Source organism: Phoca vitulina, unplaced genomic scaffold (genome assembly GCF_004348235.1).
Source record: "Phoca vitulina isolate PV1807 unplaced genomic scaffold, GSC_HSeal_1.0 scaffold45, whole genome shotgun sequence".
NCBI classification, from domain to species: Eukaryota; Metazoa; Chordata; class Mammalia; order Carnivora; family Phocidae; genus Phoca; species Phoca vitulina.
In genome coordinates this window covers 2,392,012-2,408,301 of record NW_022589748.1, presented here as the reverse complement: position 1 = coordinate 2,408,301, position 16,290 = coordinate 2,392,012, and the positions used below count along the sequence as shown (strand labels likewise).

General features: G+C 52.8%; 1 protein-coding gene across 3 annotated transcripts in view; it reads left to right on the top strand.

The window, feature by feature from the left end:
* The first annotated feature begins 12,631 nt into the window (after window positions 1–12,631).
* LOC116648646 (NADPH--cytochrome P450 reductase) overlaps window positions 12,632–16,290 on the top strand; it is a 60,592-nt gene continuing 56,933 nt past the window's right edge. The window contains exon 1 of one of the 3 annotated variants that reach the window (XM_032430756.1): window positions 12,632–13,047. The gene's annotated coding sequence lies outside the window, so the exon portion shown is untranslated. Of the gene's footprint in view, window positions 13,048–13,377; window positions 13,488–13,534; window positions 13,972–16,290 lie in introns of those variants that run through there. The other 2 variants (XM_032430755.1, XM_032430757.1) reach the window with 2 other exon arrangements.

Here is a 16,290-nt window from a genome sequence, read left to right as displayed (position 1 = left end):
CCCCTCCCTCAAAAGGTGCTCTCCTTCCCTCTGCCCCCTCAGGAGCCCCTTCTCTCACCCAGCCTCCTCCCCCCCCCATAGGCAAAGCTGCCAGTAAACTCTTGAGCGTCACCTGGTTCCCCTAGTTCTCACTCCTACCCATGGTGGTCCAGGGGGCCCGGTGCAGGATGGGAGACTAGCAGTTACTTCTCTAGAGAATAGCTCCTCAGGGCTCCTGGCCTCTGGTCTGGGAAAGAGAAAGGTACCAAGGAGTTGCCCCAGTGGGGTGTGGGGGGAACCCAGCCTTGTGGCTGCTAATGGGACCTTGTGCCTGCCCAGCAGGTCTCCTAGCTTCTTTGTTTTCCAGCTTGGTCTTCCGAGAACATTCGGTCCAGGTGTCCTAAGCATCTACAGAGTGCCAGAAGCCAGACATCCGGGGCCTATGTGGCCCATTGTACAGCCACTGGGGCCCTGCAGCTGAGCCATTTACAGGGGCTCAGAGAGAAGAGCCCTGCCCAAGGTCGTACAGCTGGGACAAGTGGGGCCAAGGTGAAGTGTAGGTCTTTTCTCTGTGCCTCAGCTGACGCCCCCTCCCACTGGTGCTCATGGGTTAGGGGAGGCAGTGGGCCCTTGGCTGTAGAAGCAGCCCCTTTTTTTTGCTGAGCACCTGAGTCCAGGTGCCCCCTTCTCAGGGCCTTTGCACCTGCCGCCCCCGCTGCCTGGAGGATCCTCCCCCAGCTGTCTGCATGGCTCCGTTCTCTGACTTCCTTCAGATCTCATCTTAATTGTCCCCTCAGCAGAGATGCCCCATATCTAAAAGAGCACCCTGAGATTTGTCACCCCCTCCCCTGCTTTCTTCCTTATAGAACCTACCTACCACCTGCTGACTTCTTATAGATGAAGTCTTTCCACAGAGCCAGCCCCCAGCACCTCCTGTCCTGCTCAGCAGGCTGCCGGCTATTTCTCTATCTCCCTTGCTTATCTGAAGGTCCCTTGAGGGCTCTTCTGTCACTGCTCCCCACCTGGCACAGCGTGGAAGGCTCTGGAAAAGGGAATGTGGAGCATGAGGCCAAGGCAAGGGTGCTGTGCCAGCTTCCTTCAGCACCAACTGAGGACGCCCCTGGGCTCCATTTCTAAGCCTTCCATTGCACACATAGCTCTTCAATGATGAGATCAGCCCCCTGTTCCCTGCCCTCAAGGGCTCCTAGGCTGGGACATGAGCCCCAGAAAGAAGGGGAAGCCGGGTTCCCTGAAGAGCCACCTAAAACAGGGATATCATCTGACCCAAGCCAGCCTTGTAAGATCGCTGCAAATTCCAGGCCATTAAGCCTTAACCTGCCCAGCTATAGAACCATCTCCAGAGGGCTACCCCTGACTCTGGAGAGATCCACACAGGGCACTTCGGTTGGCGGCTGGCCAGGAGGCCAGAGAAGCCCCCTGGGCACAGGCTCCTGTCTGTGGTCAGGCTCTCTGGCCCTTGCACCCAGCCAGTCAGGCCCCAGGCCCTGCCAGGGGCCCACCGTGTGCTCATGCGGGCTACGAATCCACCCAGAGCCTGGAAGCAGACCTGGTTCTTGGCCAGGCCCCGCCACTGACAAACTGTATGATCTTGAGCAAGTCACCCAAGCTCTCCAAGCCTCAGTTTCCCCCCAGGTAAGACAGGGGTTATAATCACCTCCTGCGGTGCGTTGCAACAAGGAGAAGTTTGCCTATGTGAAAATGCTCTGTAAGCTGAGAAGAGAGGAAGATAAAGGCGTGGGCCACGTGGCTGGGAGGCATGCCAAATCGTGGTAATAATAATCTCCCCTACCTTAGGAAGGACGGCAGGAGAATAAGATCACGGGGGTCTCGGTCCCTGCATGAGCTCTCTATTGCCGTATAACAAGTGACCCCAGATCCAGCAGCTTGAAAAACCAAATATATATTACCTCACAGTTGTGGGTCAGGAAAATTGGGAGCAGCTTTGGCCAGATGGCTCTGCTCACAGCCCGTCTTGAGGTTACTGCTGGGGCTGCCAGCGCCGGAAGGTGACCGGGACCAGAGGACCTGTTTCCATGATTGCTGGCTCACACAGCCACTGCTGGGAGAGCCCAGTGCCTTGCCAGCTATGGGCAGAGGGCCCCCATCCTAAGCCGTGGGGACCTCTTGATGAGGCTGTTTGAAATGTCCCCACAATGTGCCTGTTGGCTTTTTCCCAGAGCTGGTCACTGAAAAGAGAGTGAGGCAGAAGTCTTTTAGGACCTAGCTTTGGGTCACGTATCACCCTTTCTGTGGATGCTAGTGGTCACAGAGACCAGTCCTGATACAGCGGGAAATAGCAGGAGGCGGGATCATGGGGGGCCATCCTGGAAACTGGTGGTCACTGTCCTCTGCCCCAGGACTTAGACAGTCACCTCTCCTCCCTCATATGCCAGAACCTTCCCTTCTTCCTTCCTCACTCTCTCCTTCTGTCCCTAAGGCCCATCTTTGGGCCTCTATGATATACCAGGTCCCCAATTCCTCCCCACCGGCCCTACCCAGGGAAGATCCTCCTGGCGTCTCTCCTGCACACCCAGGCTCTTCTGATCCAAAACGTACCTGTTACATACAACCTTCGTTGGCTCCCCAGCATACACAGACTCCCAGGTAAGACGCTCAGCCCCATGACTGGCCTCTTCTGTCTGTCCAGCCTGAGCCAGTAGGCACTGGGGACTAGGCAAGGTGACGTGTTGAGGAAAGAAAGTTGCTAAGGTCTATTTGGACTAGTTTGCAGACACCTCACTGTCCTAATCATCCTTCTGTTCAGTCACTCATTCATTCAAACAGTGGTTGAGTACCTACATGCTAGGTCCTACGTCAATCCTTTGAGGTGAGTATTATAATTATTTTTAGCTTAGGGATGGAGGAACTGAGGCTTGGGGGTGGCATAACTTGTTCAAGGTCCCAGAGTAGGTGGGAATTGTCCTATCTGGCTCCTGAAGCAGGGGTCTGAGGCTCCCCAGCGCTAACTGCGGGCAGCTGGGGACGTCATATGCCCCCAGTAGGCCTCATTCTCCTGGGCCCTGCTCGCAGGTGCACAGGAAGCCTGGGGCTCGGCTGAATGGGGCTTTTGTGCTCTTTTGTGAGGGGTGAAGGGCTTGGACAGGGCAGAGGCGGGGCACCGTTCTGCCTTCCCAGGGCTCGAGCCCCCTTTTATGGGGCCGAGGGGCGTGGTGTGAGGGATTAGTCCCGGGGTATCTGTATCTGAGGGGCGTGGTGTGAGGGATTAGTCCCGGGGTATCTATATCTGAGAAATGTCCCCACCCTGAGTGCCCCTGCCAGGCGCTGAAAACAGCAAGCTGAGGCTGGAGCTGGTTCCAGAACAGCGTTTACTCCATGCCTCCAGTGGGCCTGGCAGTGAGCCCGAGGGGTGCTGGCCCTGCTGCAGGGTGTCAGGCGGAGTTCCTGGAGAATGATCCTTCTTCTCTCTAGCTCTGTGCTTCCTGGACCGCCCGCGGGGTGAAAATGTAGCAGATTCCCAGCCCCTGGCCCCCTGAATGGGGACCCTGGCAGGGTGCATAGGGATTCCTCTGCCTCCTGAGGTTTGGAAGCCACTGCTCTGGGTGACCTGGGAAGGGATGGGGGAGAGGCTGAGTCCCCTCTACAGGCAGACCGTGGCCACACATGGGGGTGCTGCCGGTAGCCTGGGAGGCTGGACTCCCCACCGCAATAGGGTCAGCAGCCATCTGGAACTGGGCAGCCCAAGGCGCCTGGCTCGGGCCGGGGAGTTAGGAGGGAGTTTCTAGGGCTCCTTCCTTCTCCTGCTAAACATGAATCCTTCTTGCAAAACACATTCTGGGCAACGAGGTCACAACTGTTTTCTCTTTCCCGAGCAACAACGTCATCTCTTTCTCTCGGCTGACTTGGCAGAGCCAACATTGCCAAAATGATTAAAGTAATCCTGTTCCCTGCCCAGGGGATCTCCCCGAGGGGCCTGATCGGGTTTCCTTGCTTGCGGGGCATGAACCCTCCAAAGGCAAAGGGTTTCTCGCTGGCCCCGGGGTGGGGGGTGCCTCTGTGGGGGCAGTGGGGGGAAGTCTCTCTGGGCCCCAATGCAGGCAAAGCCCCTTCCTCAGAAATGCACTGAGGGATGACCACTTGGGAAAGAATTTTGTGAAAAATAATCCTGAAAACCAATATAGTGATTGGTTGACAAGGGGTCTATCACTGTCTTTTACTAGAGAGCTAGTCCTCCATACTCACCGGTTCTTACGGGGAGCTTTTGCTGGGGGCCTCCCACATGCAAAGTGCTGAGCTGGCATGCCCTTCTGCCCCTCCACTCGCCTTAGGAGCAATCAACCGGTCTCCCCCACACCCAGACCCCAACAGTGATCTTTAGAAATCAGAGAATATACTAATATCCCAGCAGATATTATCCACTTGATTGATATTACTTAATTCTCAAACCAACTTTGGAAAGTGGGTGGACTCAGCCCTGTTTTACAGATGAGAAACTGAGGCCGGGAGATGGGGACAACCTACCCAGGGTCAGAGGCAGATTTCCATGAAGCTCCAAGATCCCCACTTGCCGTAAGAAAGAATACACCTGAAAATTATCACTGAAAACACCGAGTGTGAGTTTTAGCTTTCCTGTCATTACAGACCATCCATCTGTGACGTTATTTCTCAAAATGGAACAAGTTGTGGTATTTGTATTTGTAATGTTGCATCCTTTCTCTTGAAGGGGGCCCCAATATGCATCAGCCCCTGCAAAACCTGCTCTAGTCCTGCCAGGGTCTCTCAGGGGGTAGGTGGCAGGCTGGTGGCTCCAAGTCAGCTGTCTTTCCTCCCACCTCCTCCTGTCCTTCCTCCTGCCCCTCCTCCCCACCCCCACCCCGGTCTTATTCCTACTGTCCTCAAGGTGATGGGTTGGTATGTTTCACCTGCCTTGTTTATCTGCAAAGATGGGTGGTAGTAGGTTCATGGGAACCCATTGGCATAGATATTCTTACTTCATAACAGACTTTGAAAATAAGCTTGTAATCTCTGTTGAAGGGGATTAGATTAACTCATCTTATGAAAGGTAGAAACAACATGGGGATAGATGTATGTCAGCTCGTTCCAAGGGAACTTAAGCCTGTCAGAGATTTCACAGATGGATGGGTGGCCTGAAAAGGCAGTGAGTGCCCAGTCACCGCATGTATGCAAAAAAGAAGCTGGGAGCCATTAGCTGAAGAAGCAATTCCATATTTGGGGCCGGGTGGTGTTGGGGCAGATGCTGTGTAAGATGGGACCCTGAGAGTTTCCGTTTCTGGCAGGTGCATGGACAGGGACCACTGTAGCATATAGGTGAGTGAGCACAGGAGAAAAGTTCTCAGGATTGGGTTTGGGCAGGAAGAGGCTTGGAAGCCAGGATGGCCTCAGCTGGGGGACATTATGTCAGCACAGCGTTGCCACAATTGGGGCAAGCGGTTGTCACCGGGGCCGCTCTCCCTGATTTTCCTCCTGGCCCTTCTCTGCCCTGTGGTGAGGCTCTTGCCTTCTGAGAGCCTGTGCCCATACCTCGATGCTCAGGCCCAGCTCAGCCCCTGCCCCTGCTGGATGCAGTGTGAGATACCTCTGTGGGACTGGGCTTCTCCGGGTGGGACCCAGGAAGAAGTTATCTTAACACAGACGCTGCAGAGGTAGACTCTGATGTCAGGTGGGACCCGAGAGTCTGACCCTTTCTACACTGTCAGCTCATCCACACACCAGACCAGGTCAGAGCCTGTTTCTTCATCTGCATTATGGGATCAGTAGTAGGCATCTTTTGGGATCGTGTGAGGTTTTAACGAGATCTGCGGTTCTCAAACCTCAGCTTACAACAGCATCTCTTGCGGGGGGGGGGGCGCTTTCTTGACACACAGATTTCAGGGTCCCTCTTCCCCAGGGTTTCTGACTCAGTGGACTGGGGAAGGGGCCCGAAATTTGGCATTGTTAACAAATTCCCAGGTGTGCCAATGCTCCTGGGTTGGGGACTGCACTTGGAGAATCACTGAACTACGCAGGTAGGTTCTCAATGGGGAGTTGGCCAGGACATCAATCACCAGCCCCTCAGGGCCAGGGATCAGTTCTAACCATCTTTGGTTTCTGCTAGGTGGCTGCTCAGGGGGGGCACATGGTAGACGTTCTCTGCGCGCGGTTTGACAGTTTGAACTGCGCATGTATGGAAGCCAAGCAGGCTCCTTCTCAGAGGCCCTTCCGAAATGGTTGTCAGGGGGTGCTGTTGCCATGACAACAGCTGGCCACAGCCAGGCCGTTTGGGGAACATAATCAGGGGGTCTTCCCAATATTGGGGAAAGAGGGCAAAGATCCTTGGCCTAGCTGCATGTGGACAAGAATGTGGACAATGTGGCTTTCAAAGCCTCCCCTTGCAGGGACACCCTCCTGTTTGCTCTGCAGCAGGGAGCCAGCCAGCAAGCTCCAGCTGCAGGTGAACCCACAAAGGATTCATCTTCAGTTGCATGACAGAGAGAGGAACAAAGGGAAGGGTGGGTGTCGGTGTGTGGGGGGGCGGGTAGGGAGTCAGATAGAGGAAGGAATCTTGGCCCCAGAGAACCGCCATATACTTGGCCTTCACACACATGAACCTTTGTTCCTCACCCAGACCCCAAGGGGCCACATTACAAGGGCCCCCGGGATGCTGTCCAAGGCCACACAGCCTGCTGGGGCCTTGGTGATGTCCAGACTGGAAGCCCGATTTGCTGTTGCCAAAGACCATTTGTTTGTTCATTTCAGGGCTGCCTCTTTGAAATTGTTGAACTTTGGATGTGGTTAAGAGGGAGACCCAGGGTGGGCGAGTGGCAGGGAGGCTGGGAGGAAGGTCTGGGGAAGTGTTTTTAACACCTCGGGGAGCCAGGCCGGTCATCATCTGGGTTTTGCTCTTCCTAGCAACCCCCCGCCCCGCCCCCCCCACACACTCCGCCTTCTTTATCTGCTTTTGTGTTTGGCTCTATGTGAGCCAGACTTTGGACACCCTACCCCCACCCCCCGTTCTGGGCCGAGTTAACCCAATCAGGCAGCCGTTCTCATATTCCCATGTGGTTAAGAATGAAGGTTATTTAAAATTTCAATTTCTGCCGTGCCTCCAGAGATTCTGCTCCAGTGGCTGGGGTAGGAGTGCCCTAGGAATTGGCATTGAACAGGTGAACAGGCCCCGTGATGGTTCTGATGTAGGCAGCCCGCTGACTGGCCTCTGAGACATCCGGGGCCCCTGCTTTCCCCTGTATGTTCCCGGTTTCAGGGATTTCTTGTCCCAGTGCCCGAGCTGCCTGAAGCTGTTCCCCAGGAACAGTCTGTCCACCCCCCACAGCACTGTTTACACACAGCAGGGCCACACTTGTCCCCAGCTGTCCAGCTCACCCTGCAGCCAGCTGGCTACACACACCTGGTACTTTCCTCCCAGCCGCCAGGCCCTGTGCTCTGTTCCATAAGGACCTGGCTCAGGACCAGACAGGAGGCCTGAGCTAGGAGGCTTTGGGCAGGCCGAGCCAGCGGTCCCTGACATCTGAAGGATGGAAAAGAGATTCGGGCAGAGAAGCATCCCTTCTCTGTGCAGAAAAAACTGACTTTGGGGTGCACCAGCCAGAGAGGGCCACCGCTCCAGGTCCCTGTCTCAGACCCCTCACCTGTAAGAGGGGGGAGAAGAGCACATACTCATCGAAGAGCTTCAGGAAATCCAGGGTCCTCCTAGGCATGAGGTCGGGCAGGAGGTTTGGCCCTGGGCTTAGAGGTCGGGGGCATGTCTTCAAGCTCCTCCCTTCTCTCCGACAGTGAGGCTCACCTGGGTCCCTGCCTTCCGCCTGCTGTCACACATCCATCCATCCATCCATCCATCCATCCATCCTTTGCTCATCACAAGCTGCAAGACGCCCGGGAGAAGTGGCAGGCTCAGGATCCCCGCCCCACCCCCCCTCCATTGTGCTGATAAGGAAACTGATTTCTTAAGAGATAAAGAGACTACCTGTGCATCTGCTTAGCAGTCAAAGCAGAATTTGCCCCTTGATCTCCTGGTGGGGGTTCTGTGCTTTGGTGACTGCCCTGGCCCTGGAAGTATCAGGGTCATCACAGGCATCAGGAAATCGGCAAAGTCATTTCCCCGGCACGCTCCTGGAAACCTCCGCAGGGAAAAGGGCCAGGGCAATGCTTAATTCGACAGACTTGGAAGGTCCCTGGTGGCATTTCAGACACTCTGCCAGAGAGCTGATCTGACACTTGGTGTGTTTGAGCAGAGAGGAGGCATACATCCGTTTACCGGCCACATCCCTCTGCGTCTGTGGGGGATGTCAACCCAACTTCTCCGAGCCGATCTGGGATCCTCTTTTTCTTCTTACAAGAGGACAGGGCAGCCCCTTTCAGGCATACTTGGAGTGAGTTCCTGCTCAAGACAAGAGCTTGTAGAGCATGACCTTGGAGATTCTTTACAAAGTCTGTGTACCTGTGAAGGAGGAAGCCTGAGTCAGAGGGAGTGTGTTAGAGTCAGGCTGCTGGGACAGGGGCCATGAGAGGCTAAGGCTGGAGCCCTCAGCTGAAGGGGCTGCCCTGGGCGCAAGGGCAGGGAGCCCGCACCAGCGTGGGGAAGGGTACCACTCCCAAGTAAGAGCTGAACAAAGACCTCAGGGGCTGAGTGGGTGCCCCGGGGGAGCCAGGCCTGGCACTCCCAGGGATGGAGTGGGGCGGGAAGGGTTTGAACAGACTTGACAAGCTCACTGATGGGCACCAGGCTTATCACAGTGTACACTTACTAGTTGTAGGATCTTGGGGAACTTGGGACAACTCCCTTTGCTCTCTGAGCCTTTGTTTACTCATCTGTCAAGTGGGGATTTAAGGGGACAATTTTGAGAGAAGATTGGCACTAACGTGTTGAGCACAGTGCTTGGGATCTATTTAGTACTCAATAAATGGTAGTTAGTCCCCTCTTTTCCACAGCAAGTGGGAGCCCGTTGCAAGTGCTCAGTAAACGTTTGGGTCTATAGAACAAGGGGAGGCTCCAAGGGATTATGGTGATCAAAGGTAAGATGAACTTTTTGGGATGCTACATGTTTAAAAGCTGCTTCCAGGGACAGATGCTTTGTCTGTTGCAGGTGCAATGAGTTTTCACATTGTTCACATTCAGGAGAAGCTTATTGAGGGAGGGTGTGGGACTGGACTGCCTATAGCAGTCCCTTAGAAGATCACACATTCTTTTTTTTTAAGATTTTATTTATTTATTTGACAGAGAGAGACACAGCTAGAGAGGGAACATAAGCAGGGGGAGTGGGAGAGGGAGAAGCAGGCTTCCCGCGGAGCAGGGAGCCCGATGCGGGGCTCGATCCCAGGACCCTGAGATCATGACCTGAGCTGAAGGCAGATGCTTAACGACTGAGCCACGCAGGCGCCCCAAGATCACACATTCTTGATGAACCTTTAATGCAGACACACCTGCACAAACCTCCTTCAGTTCTGTTCAGTGGAGACAGAACCCCCCCCAAACCCCAACAAAGTAGGACCCTGGACAGGCCACCCAGTCCTTGTCCAGCAATGACCACAGTCCAGTCCCTAGCTCCCATCCACCCCAGCCTAGTCTCTGGAACTCCAGCCCACCTTTCCTGAATCCTCTGTGTCTCGTCTGGCAGATGCCTCCTGTTGCCTGCAGTTGGCAGCACTGGGTGGGGGGGGGGGGAGCAGAGAGACAGACAGAGGAGGCCCTGTCCTGGGGGGACACAGACCTGACCTGGAGGGACTCCAGAGCAAATGGAGACCAGTATTCTGGAAACATGACTTTAAGTAGGAAACACGACTTTAAGTAGGAAACACTTGGGGACTTGGAGGGCTGGATAGCAGTGAAGAAGCCACCGACCCTGGAGGGATCAGGACAGCTTTCCAGAAGTGGGCACATTGGTAGGATATGGACATTAAAAAACATGAAAAAAAAAAATGACATTCCTGATAGCTCAGAGGCTACAATCAAAATTTCAGCGTGTACCAGGATTTGTCCAATTTTGCTGGAGTAAAAAGTTTGTGGAGGAAGTTTATGAAGATCAAGCTAGAAAGACAAGTCAGGGCCAGCTTTTGAATGCCCTTGCATTCCAGACTAAGGAGATCTGTCCATACTGCACACTTTGATTGTGCACCTGCTGTGAGAACAGAAACAGATAGTAATGCAGACTCCATCCTTGACAGTGACTAGTCTGGATGTGAGCAGGGGGGTTGTCCGAGAACCCTGAAGGAGTTATCTGGAAAAAGCTTGATAAACCAGATCCAGGGAGAAATTGAGGATCTGTTTCTTTTAAATCGTGCCAGGGTGGGAGAAAAAAAAAAAAAGGAACTTCTGGGAAGAGGACAGCCGCAAGAGAAGAGCCCTGTAGTCATAGGGATGATTGGCTCATCTGTGCACACCCTGCCCAATGTTACAACGGTGTCAGTGCTGCCGTCGACTGGACACCCCACATGTGGCCCAAGCCACAGACAAAGCAAAAAACACGTAGAATGTAAATATCACCAAGCTCAATCGTGAAAACATCAAGGGTCAGGCAGCTGAAGGCGGGAAGCAGAGGTGGGGGCACAGAGCAAAGGGAGGGACAAGGACGCTGATAATGTTATCATACCATGTGAAGAGATACTGCCCGCAGCGGATGGATCGAGAAAGGTCCAAGGCTGCTGCTTCAATTATAAAGACGACTAACAGAGGAAGTCAAGTAGGTATATACATAATTATGTTGAAATGTGTGAGCAGGGGAGGCAGGCTGTGGTTTTAATGACCTTCCTCATCATTAGCAGGACTCAAGAGGTAACACCTAAAATATAGGACAACAGCCAGCCACAAAGACATTTCTTTACCAGTGTGGAAATAAGGACCAGAATAAAGCGTTAAACAAGGTAAAAGGTGATTCTTTCCGGGCAGTGAAGGTAAAGGAGAAACAGAGGGGAATTGACAGGAAACTGTTGTCTGTAACCCACATGTGTCTAATTTTGATTTGAGAAAAATGAAGCATGTAGTCAAAAGAATTGGTTCTTTGGCCAGAGACAAGATTGTTTGGGTATTTAAAAAAAAAAAAAGTATTTATGTATTCAACTTTGGGTGAGTGAACATTAGCAAGGCACAATGTGTGAAAGACACCTCCTTCGCCCCCAGTCCCAATTTTCCTAGTCTCCCCTAGAGACAACCAATGTTAGCACTTTCTCTTCTTTCCAGAGAGGAAGTGCACATACAACCAGATCTATACATGGTCTGTAGATCCTTCTTCCACTTCCCTTCCCGCTACAATGTTTCTTAAAAACACAAACAGTAGCTTTTTACAACTGCTGTCATCACCTTCCTTTTCCTTTTATCAATTCATCTCAGAGATGGTTGTGTCAGCAATGAGCTTCCTCATTTGCCTTTTTGTTTTTTTTTTATAGCTGGGTGATATTCTCGCATGGGTGTAGCAACAAGATATGACAGTGCCTATTTCCCCACAGCTGCACCAGCAGTGTGTCGTCAGACTTTTGGTTTGTCATCGTTAGAGGGGAAAAAAGGTATCCCGGCCAGAGTTTTGATTTTGCGTTTTCTTTTACGTGTGAGGTTGAAAATCTCTTCATATGGTTAAAAGCCATTTGTATTTCTTTTTTTGTGAACTGAGTATTCATATCTTTTGTCAATTTATGTTGATTTGGTTTTTTTTCCCTCATTAATTAGTGGGTCTTGTTATGAGGAAAACTAGTCCTTTGACTCTTAATAATAGCAAATATCTCCTGTTTGTCTTTTGACTTTGCCTGTAGGTCTTTGTCATGCATCAGGCTTTGATTTTTCTGTAGGCAGATTTTCTAATCTTTTTGGTTATGTTTTCTGGGGTTTGTGTCATAACTCAGAAAGGCCTCTTGGGGAGTAACAGAAATAGTCCCCATGATTTCTTATAGGACTTTTCCTCTTTCTTCTCTCTTTCTTTAATCATTTAAATCTTTTATCTATTGGGAATGTCTATTCATGTGAAGTGTGAGGTGCATATCTAACCTACCTTTTTTTTTTCCCAGCGGGCTAGTGAGAGTGTTATTTTGGGGAGGATGGGTATAGAGTCAGGAAGGTAGGGCAGTGAGCAGAGAAGAATATGAAGAAGTTTCCCTGGCAGTGGGTGTAGAAGAAACTGGAGTGACATGCACAGTCAGGAATTGCTGAGATCATCCAGGTGAGAGGTGAACCCAGGGAGGCCTGAACTAGGGCAGAGGCAGCAGATAAGGTAAGAAGTGGGGAGAGGGTCCTGGAAATAGAATCCACAGGATTCAGTTAGTGGTTCAATGGGGAAAAGCAAAAAAAAGATGCCTGTTCCTGCCTGGGTGATCTTTTATTAGCAGAGAGAACTCAATGTTGTAATTTCTAGCCTCACAGAAGCAAGGTACAAGGATTCAGAATCAAAGACTGAAGATTCCCTGGGACACCCCCAGAAGATGTTCAACAGGGTGTTGGGAAGGTGGGAGGGAGTATCAGAGATTGGAGGAGGAACTCCCCACTGCTCTCTTGGGGGCCAAGTGAAGGAGTTACACATTCGGTTCCTTGGCTGGACAGGGTGCACCCCGCCCTGAGGGCGATGGCATTCATCTCATCTGTTGGAGGGACAGGTTCCTGACAGACTGGACCTGGAAGTCTAGAACTGGGGCCACAGGAATAATCCTCTCTTTACACAGGACTTTACTATTTTCAAAGTATTGGTTGTTGGTTGGTTGGTCCTGTTTTTAAAGATGGAGAATGGGCTCTGAAGGCAGGGAGTTTCCCACTGTTCGAAAGGAATTCGCAACAGAGCACTTAGTACTACTCCTACTACTAATAGCAATGACTTCCATTTCTAGAGCACTTACTACTGCACTGAGTTAAATCCCTTAGGAACACGAGTAATACTGCCTGATCCTCCTGACCCTATAAAGAACGACAGCAGGAGGCAGAGGTGGGACTCAGACCCACCACCCAGGCAGCCAGACATTTCACGCCCGAGGGCCCTCCGCCCCCTCCCCGCCTCTTCGGTCCAGTCCGCGCCCCCTGCCTGGTCACTTCCCGTCCTCCGCCCCAAGCAGGTCCGCATTCTGGTCCGGGCCCTCTGCGGTCAGGTTGTCCCGACCCGGGTAAGGGCACTGGGCGGTGGGAGAGAGAAAGCGCGAACACACGCGAGCGGCAGCCGGCGGCAGCAGGCCAGGCCCCGCGGCGCACAGCCATGGCCCCGCGGTGACCCACGAGGCGGGCCGGCCGGGGCAGGGGCAGCGCGACCGGCAGCAGCAGGGACGGTCGCGCCGAGGCCACGGCCGCATGCGGAACGCGGGGCGAGGCTCCAGGGCCCCGGCGCGGGGCGGGGCCGCTGAGGGGGCGTGGCCGTGCCGGGCCGTACCAAGAGCTCGGATTCGCCGGGGGGGGAGGCTGGCCCCAAGAGCGCGCGGCGCGGTTGGGCGGGGCGGGGCCCCCGACGGCCACGCCTCCACCCCCGCGGCCGGCGCGGGCGGTGGTAGCGTCTCAGTGGTGCGGGCCTGCGTCCTGCTCAGGTGGCCGCAGTGTAGCCGGGCCGCCCCTGGTAAGTGCGCGCGGTCGTGGTCGCGGGCTTGCGAGGTCAGGGCGCCGGGGTTCAGGGTGCCGGGGTCCGGGGCCCGACGGCTTTTGGCCGCTTCGGCTGCCCTGACCCTCGGCGCTAGGGCGGGCTCTCGGGCCGGGTCGCTGCGTGTCTCAGCTGACGCTCGCGCGGGAAGTGCGGCTTCCTCGCTGGTGCTTCCCGGGGCGGCCTTTCCCCTCGAGCTGACCTCTCGCGGCGCCTTGAGGGTCGTGGTTTCCGCGGCCCAGAGCGCCCGACGGACCCCACGGCCGAGGGCCGAGTCTTGGCGTCAGAGGGCTCGGGCTCCAGTCTCCGCGCCGCCATCCTCAGCTAAGCCACTTTTCCTCTCAGAGACTCAGTTTCCCCGTCTGTACAATGGGCCTCAGGAGGAGGGCAGTTATTGAGGTAACTCACGTAGGAGACGCTCGATGAATGCGACTGGGACCCGAATCTGACCCTGCAGCATCAGGTGGGCTCAATCGAGGGCTCCGGGGAGCCTGCCAGCCCCGCCTCTCCTGAGAATCGCTCTGGGTGCGGGGAAGGGCATCCCTGGGGGGCAGTGCTCCTCCCGGGCACGTGTCTCGGTGGCAGCTGCGACACATCTTTGCCGGGCTCTGCTGGGCAGCCGTGACACCCTTAGCCGTGACACCCTTAGTAACTGGGTAAGAGGTCGAGGTCTCCTGGGAGGCGAGGGGGCTGCAGGGAACTTGACCTCAACTTTTTGCTTACATTTCTCAAGACCGTTGTGTAAGCTAGTGAACGGTACTGAAGAGTTTGGGTCCACTTCAGAGGACGTGGCTGCCTCCTTTTCTTAGACCCATCAAATACAGTCTTCCCTCTGAGCTTGGCCAAACTGGAGAATAGTGGTAGCGCCAAGGGAGACTGGGCTGGAGTGGGTAGTTCTGGTTTGAATCTTGGCCCCTTGGCAGGACACTTAACTTCTTGGAGCCTTTGTTTCCTCCTCAAGGAGTACAGATGGTGATACAGCCCACTCTGCCACCCACACAGGGTGGAGGTTCTGAGGCTCAAAAGAGAGGGTCTTGGTCTTGGAGGGTGGCATTGAGAATTGTAGTATTCCGTACTCGCGGAACAGTTAACTAACCGTCTGGGATCCAGTGCCCCTACTGTGCAGTGCTGTAATTCCGTAGGCCCTCTCATTTGGGGACAGGACCTTGATTAACTACTTCCAAGTTCCGCCTGGACAGATCCCCTCTGAGTGGTTGTGGGGTTGGCTTGATCAGGAAAACAGTCCAAAAGTCCCATTTGGTAGAGCAGCAAACTCAGAAGGGATCGCTTTCTTTTCTCTGTGTCCCTCTAAGGAGGTCTTCTTTTCTTTTTGAGAGAATGGGCAGTTCTTGAGCTTCTCATGATTTTCTTAGCAGCTGAGATGAGAAACTGTGTCATTGGGCAGAGAGCTTAATCATTGTCTCAATTGTCCAAAAAACAGGGCTGCATTTCAGAGAATGGAGTATTAGCTTCCAGTTATGTTGAGGTGTTGAAAACTTTCGGGGGTGGGGGTCTTAATTCTCCAAAATTCTTCATGTCTAGCACTTGGAAAAAGAGCAGATAGGTTTGAGATGCAGGGAACCCCAGGGATATACTTCAGCACCTGAAAACAGGGTTGACCTCAGCCGACATGAGTAAGGCAGGTGAATACTTCTGGGTGGTACGAGTTTGTAAATGGCCACAGGATTTATTGGTTGTCTGGCAAACCTGAAATTTTAGGATCTGCCAGTGACTCCCTTAACCCCTTGAAAATCAGGATCTGAGTTAGGTAAGTCCACCTGTGTTCAGGAGAGTATTTGGAATCAGAACTGCTTGGCACATCTAGAACATTTATTGGCTAGACCTATGGAATGTTTCAGGTTAATCGGAATTTAGCTCTTAAGCAGTTTTCATTCCCCCCCACCCATGGAACCTTCCATGGTTCCAGAGAGCCCAGCTGCCCCTGCAGCATTTCTGCTTCCTTGTGTTTTAGGAAGGAGCAAAGCACAGGATGGGGGGAGGAGGGGTCCAGGAACCTGACTTCCAGCTCAGGCACTAGCACCATGTGCCTTTTGGCAAACCACCCCAGGCCTGTGGGCCTCGGTTTAGTGCTTTGGGATTTAACTTATATGTCAGATTCATTTAAAAATTAAAATCAGAAAAAAATGAAATGGAGAAATGGCTGTTTTTATAAAAATGTGTTTTTTTCTGTTTCTAGAAATATTAAGTGCTCATTATTTAAAAAAAATAAAACTATTAAGAAATATGCAGTGTAGTTAGCATCCCTCATAGCCTTATACTGAGATAAAAAAAAATCACTGCTAGTGGTATAGTATACGTTCTCCAGATATTTTTTCACATATAAAAACATTTATTATCTAATTTTTTTTTACTTAAAACAACAGAAATGTGCTACTGTTTAATTTTGCTATAAATTTCAAACACAAAGTCATGCTGTCAGTCATACTGTTTTTGAGGCTTGCTTTTAATTACTTACCATGATATATCACTGTGTAAAGCTCTACCTCATTCTTTTTTCTTTCTACCTCATTCTTTTTTTTCTACCTCATTCTTTTTTTTTTCTACTTCATTCTTTTTTAAAACCTCATTCTTTTTAAAAATGACGGAATATTGGGCGCCTGGGTGGCTCAGTTGGTTAAGCGACTGCCTTCGGCTCAGGTCATGATCCTGGAGTCCCTGGATCGAGTCCCGCATCGGGCTCCCTGCTCAGCAGGGAGCCTGCTTCTCCCTCTGACCCTCCCCCCTCTCATGTGCTCTCTCTCTCTCTCATTCTGTCTGTCTC